We start from the raw sequence: 6,810 nt of genomic DNA on the forward strand, positions 1-6,810 counted from the left end.
AACAATATCAAGTTTGTTTCTTGAATCATGAATCTAAACTTTAAATACTGCATACTATGTCCCAGAAACCATGAAGAAGTGTTTCTAAAAACCTCATGAGCAAACACACACACACACACACACACACACACACACACACACACACACACACACACACACACACACACACACACACACACACACACACACACACACACCCTGTGATTATTATATTTATGTGTGTGGGTGTGTAAAGTAGAGAGGGCAGGATCTCATTTCCTTTAGTTAAGAAAGCCAGTCCTCGAACACTCTAAGCTGGATGTGCTGAACATGCATCATGCTCTGCTTCGTCCTCTTGGTATGTAACAACATTGACTTCAAATCTTGCTAAAATTATTTTAATCTAAAATGAAGGCTATTAATTCAATTCATTGATGGCAGTTTCAATGTTCCTTTAAAGGAATTTTTTAAATATATATTTGGGTCTGGTCAGTAACTTGATATTGTACAGCTAATGCTTCTGTGTAGGTCAGTGTCTTCCCACATAAGTGTTTCAATAAGTCAGCAATTATTGGTAAAATTACCTCTTTAATGTGTACACAAAATATAATATTCCAAGAGTCAAACATGAGGCGCAAAGAAGAGTATGTCATTGTGTTTTATTTATTTAATTTTTTCTATGGAAATGTCTTTGTGTACACTTCATAGAAACTGGTTCGCCCGCTATGCAGCACAACGAGTCTTACAAGTCAAGTGAATTCCCAAGCGTGCAGATAACAAATTACAAACTCCCACCTTATCACAAACAAACACTCCTGCTTTGCATAACACAACTCACATTGAAAAGACTGGTTTGTTGTTTATCATTCAGGTGTCGTATTTGTCAAGTGCAACATGCTCAGAGCTTCTCCTTCACAGGAGGTCTTGGATCCTGGACTCCTTTACAATTGAGGAGGGGCATCCAGGGCCCTTCCCATATGTCCTGGGCAAGGTGAGAAAACCAGATTTATGTCAAAATATAAATGTTCCCCAGAAGAGGGAATATATTCATTTTCATACTCAAATACAAATGTGCATCACCTGATACATCTATTCATTATAATAAATACATGTTAACCAAAATCACCATTTGTATGCAAATGTTGTAAGACAATCAGTTCTTTAACTAGTTGACTTTTCCTGTCTGGGATGAACTTTATTCTGCCCACCTGCTATCATTTTCTTCAATTTTTATCACTTCTATTTTTTTTCGTCCTTTTCATCTTGAAAATGTATAAATGACTTCTGTAAATGTATAAGTGATTTCTGACTGTGAAGTGTTTGATGTTGTGTTGTAGATAAATATCGAGCGGGACTATCTAGTATACTTTGATATTTTTGGGGAAGGAGTGGATGAGGAGCCAAAGGGAGTCCTCTCCATTCATAAAGAATCTGGCACCGTGTCTGTCCACAGGGCTGTGGATTATGAGGAGAAGAAAATGCTTAAGGTTAGACTCAACACTTATTACATATCAACAGGTTCTCAATACTGTTGTAAACTTCTACACACTGATAAGGGATGCATATGATCATGTAGTTTCTGGCAATGCTTTCATAGGCTTCCACAGTATACACATCAGTGTTGATTAACTAACACCTGAAGCCTCATATTATCTTCGGCTGACTTTAAGATCTTTGCACGGATTGTGGATAATGTTCATTTCTCTGGAGTTATGGCATTAGGATGTGATCTTTTCAGGACCAGTAGGAACAGAAGAAATTATTACAGCAACCAAAAGCAGTTTAAATGTGAATATGGGCATGTAAGTGTTGTTTTAAGATAGAATTGAGAAAGTGTGGGCCTACCTTGGAATCTTTAAATTCTTAAATCTCATATCGCAATCAAAATATGACTCACACATCATGTGTTTTTTTGCATTGGGGCTAACTTTGAGTCATATCTTTTAATTCACAGCTGAAAATTGAAGTCAGAAAGACAGATTTATCAATTGACACTCAATTAGGACTTGTGATTTCCATACGGGATATCAACGACAACCCACCACGCTTTCAGAGGGATCTGTATGAAGTCAGCGTTAATGAGGAAATCCTACAAGGTTAATACTAAAATAAACCATATCTTTTTTACTTTTTCTTAGGTTCAGTGTCTATTAAGTACCGTCCTTTTTAATTTTTGAACAGCCTAAAGCGTTTTGTCATTTCCCAACAGGCTCCCGTCTCCTGTCGGTATTGGCCTATGACAGAGACCAGAGAGGCACACCAAACTCAACATTCCACTATGAAATCAAATCTGTGTCTCCCAGCACTCCAGATACTGAATTCTTCATTGATGAGACTGGAAAAATCTCATTCAAAGGGTGTTTGGATTATGAGGCAAGAGTCCTCTCTGTTAAAATGTCAGAATCATGTGAGATGTAGTTAATGCTAGGTCTTCACGGGCTAAGAGTGCAGAATGTGGTATTTACACAAGAATGTACAAAATGCTTCTTTGAGCAATATCTCATTACATGTAAAATCATTTACAAAACGCTTCTCATCTGTGAACTAAAATGAGCAGCAGGGTGAGTTTACCGTGTAGGAGTTTTTAATGAAGTATTGATTTGTAGCAAAATTGATATCATATTGAGTACATATTTGTAACAAAGAGGGTATATGTGTAATGAAGACAAACACATTTAAAACAACACATTTTGTGCAAAAACTATTAATTTAACCATCTGTATTTGCTTGTATTAAGGTGGCTGAAATGTTTACATTGTTGGTGGAGGCCAAGGACCATGGTGAAGTAGTCAGTCTGTCCAGTTCAACCTATGTTGTCATTGATGTCCACGACGGCAACAACCACCTTCCTTTCATCAGCGGACAAACAGTAGGCAGTTATCTTTGTTAACAAATTTTTAACAACATCACATTGATTTCTGCGGTGTGACACTGACATTTGACAGGAAATATTTTCTTTTACTCTGACTTAGCCATACACATCATTACAATCTTGGGAGTCATTATTATATATTACATGACAAGAACACTACATGTTATTAAAAGGAATATTTACAACAAATATTTCACATTTTTAGTATTCATAATATTATATACATAATATTATAAATAATATATATATAATATAATATTTTAAAAACTTAGACCCCACAATGCCAGTGTTTAAACACTGGTGGAAAATGTAGCAGGAAGTACTATTGACAGATTTTCCCCTCTGACCTCTGCACTGTGGATACATACAACAGGGCTCTGGCAAAGTAAAAGAAGATGAGATCGGGACCTCTCCTCTGCGGCTGCACGTGACAGACAAAGACACCCCAAACAGCCCGGCATGGAGAGTCCGATACACCATCCAGGGTGAAGAGGGAGAGCACTTTAAGATAGAGACAGACCCAGACACCAATGACGGAATTCTGACAGTAGTAAAGGTGAGAGCTGTTTACCTACATTACAGTGACACCCTCCTCTGGTCTGACATGTAATTACAACACGCATGTTTGACAGTACATCTGCTCGCACTTGCAGTAAACGTGTTTAAATTCTGTACTTTAATGAAATTTGAAAATGTTTTACGAAGATAAAATTTAACGTAAATGCTGTTATAATTTCAGCCTTTAAACTTTGAGGAGGGAGCACAGAGGCAGCTGTCCATCTCAGTGGAAAATGAGGTGCCATATTTCTCCTGTAAAGTGAGGGAGAGGAAGTCCTCGGGCCTCTGGGAAGTGGACACTAGTAAATGGGATGATCCTGGTGCAGGTCAGCCGGGGTCTGTAAAAGTCATCATTGAAGTTGAAGATTCTAATGACTCCCCAGTGTTCAATGTGACTGTCAAAGAGGCCATGCTGAAGGAGAACGCACCCATTGGAAGCTGGATAGGGAAAGTGTCTGCTGTCGATCTCGACACCAGCCACGCAAGAGTTTTTGTGTAAGTGGGATGTTTTTTTCCAACGTGTTTCAGCTCTTGTCTGGGACCTCCTACTCTAAAGCAAATCGTGAATGTCAACAGGTACAAGGTAGGACACGATCCTGCTGGCTGGGTGACAGTGGACCCCCACACAGGAGACATCACAACTGTCATGACACCCGACAGAGAATCTCCTCATGTTGTTAATGGCATCTACACCACGTTACTTTATGCAGTAGATGATGGTAAACCTGTTGCTGGTTGGCGTGGACACACACCAAATATTTTATGATTAAGAGTTCAATTGAATTTGAAATAATTTGTGACACTATTGTTTTCTATCTTGGACAGGTAATCCCCCCATGACAGGCACAACCACACTGAACATCCATGTGGCTGACGAGAATGACAACGTGCCAAAGCTGACAGTGGACAGCGTGGATGTGTGTGTGTCTGACGGCCCCACCACCACCACCATCAAAGCCTTTGACCTGGATCAAGATCCCTTTGGAGGACCTTTCATATTTGAACTGCTGGGGGATGTCAAAGGAAAATGGAAACTGAATCCCTCATATGGTAGAAACAGCTATGCTATCTAGTGAAATATTATAGCAAACAATAAAAAAACCCCATCCATTTAATTTAGTGATTATCTCTCACAGGGTTCACAGCTGGTCTGGTGAAGGAGCCCACTGTGTATGCTGGTCCACACACAATTGATCTGAAGATCTCTGACCTGCAGGGAGCGTTTGGCGTTCATCGCCTCAGTGTGACTGTGTGTGAATGCTCTCTGACACCCAACTGCCGAAGCCGCCGAGACACTGCTATAAAAGTTACCTTTGGTGCTATAGGCATAGTGTTTGCCTCGCTTTTTTTACTCCTGTGTAAGAAAATGAATCATTGCCTTTGGTTAGTATCAGAGTATACTCTAATATGTATTGTGAAGTCACTGCAAGTTGAATTTCTTCATCTCCATCTCGCTGACAGTTCTGCTCCTGATGGCAGTGGTCATCTCCTGCAAAACAGAGTTTGCCACTTTGCAGACCGGTGATTCCTCTGGAGAAACCCACCTCACATCAAACACTGAGGAACCAGGAACAGATTGCCAGGTCACTGCTTAGAAACATTTGTAAACAAACCAGCGATAGTGTCATAGTGTTTTTTTTTTTCAGATTTCTCTTCATGCAAACATCAGTACTAGTTTCTTTTTCTTTCTAGGTACCTGGCAGTGTCCTGGTAGTGTCCACTGATAACAAGCACTATCACCCCTCTGATTGGCAGCAAAGTCTGTGTGGAATGCAACACAGACAGGTTTCAATAAAGGTTGGTACAGAGGGAAATGATATGGAAAACTTTTTTTCTCTGGTGAAACTGCAAAACTGAAGTAGCTCTATGTAACATTCTTTTGAGGCGCGCCATTTTTTCTCACATCCTTTGGTGATGACATTGCTTGTCAAAATAAAAGACGGCCATTTGTAACCGGTGGACCTACTGTATTTTCAGTCTGATCATTCCGTTCACCAGGATATGGAGCCAATCTTAATCTACAAACATCCGGGAGATTACAGAAGGGTGAACTTTTCCCACCCATTCAGTGAGAACTCAAACCAGGTAAAATGCACACACTGAAAGTCAGTTTTTTCAGTTACAACTAGGCATTCAAATATATAAATATATTTGTTGTGTACAGATTGATGACATGAGAACAATGAATTTACTCAAAATGAACTCAAGCTATGAAGCAGATGAAGCTTTCCTAGCCCCGCTTCATCAGGTTGGTAGTGCCCTTTCATTATCACGTCGACCCTGCTGCATAAAGCACTGTAAATACATGCACGCGCCTACAGCAATCCTGGTAGTGTCCACTGATAACAAGCACCATCACCCCTCTGATTGGCAAAGTCTGCGTGGAATGCAACACAGACAGGTTTCAATAAAGGCTGGTACAGAGGGAAATGATATGGAAAACTTTTTTTCCACTGGTTAAACTTCAAAACTAAAGTAGCTCTATGTAACATTCTTTTGAGGCGCATCAAGTTGTCTTACATTTTTTCTCACATCCTTTGGTGATGACATTGCTTGTCAATATAAAAGACGGCCATTTGTAACCTGTGGACCTACTGTATTTTCAGTCTGATCATTCCGTTCACCAGGATATGGAGCCAATCTTAATCTACAAACATCCGGGAGATTACAGAAGGGTGAACTTTTCCCACCCATTCAGTGAGAACTCAAACCAGGTAAAATGCACACACTGAAAGTCAGTTTTTTCAGTTACAACTAGGCATTCAAATATATAAATATATTTGTTGTGTACAGATTGATGACATGAGAACAATGAATTTACTCAAAATGAACTCAAGCTATGAAGCAGATGAAGCTTTCCTAGCCCCGCTTCATCAGGTTGGTAGTGCCCTTTCATTATCACGTCGACCCTGCTGCATAAAGCACTGTAAATACATGCACGCGCCTACAGCAATCCTGGTAGTGTCCACTGATAACAAGCACCATCACCCCTCTGATTGGCAAAGTCTGCGTGGAATGCAACACAGACAGGTTTCAATAAAGGCTGGTACAGAGGGAAATGATATGGAAAACTTTTTTTCCACTGGTTAAACTTCAAAACTAAAGTAGCTCTATGTAACATTCTTTTGAGGCGCATCAAGTTGTCTTACATTTTTTCTCACATCCTTTGGTGATGACATTGCTTGTCAATATAAAAGACGGCCATTTGTAACCTGTGGACCTACTGTATTTTCAGTCTGATCATTCCGTTCACCAGGATATGGAGCCAATCTTAATCTACAAACATCCGGGAGATTACAGAAGGGTGAACTTTTCCCACCCATTCAGTGAGAACTCAAACCAGGTAAAATGCACACACTGAAAGTCAGTTTTTTCAGTTACAACTAGGCATTCAAATATAT

The 6,810-nt window shown here is 39.8% G+C and overlaps 1 pseudogene; it reads left to right on the plus strand.

The window, feature by feature from the left end:
• The first annotated feature begins 606 nt into the window (after positions 1 to 606).
• The window catches only part of LOC123987091, a 7,528-nt pseudogene continuing 1,324 nt past the window's right edge, over positions 607 to 6,810 (plus strand).

This window comes from Micropterus dolomieu, linkage group LG18 (assembly GCF_021292245.1).
Source record: "Micropterus dolomieu isolate WLL.071019.BEF.003 ecotype Adirondacks linkage group LG18, ASM2129224v1, whole genome shotgun sequence".
Taxonomy (NCBI): Eukaryota; Metazoa; Chordata; class Actinopteri; order Centrarchiformes; family Centrarchidae; genus Micropterus; species Micropterus dolomieu.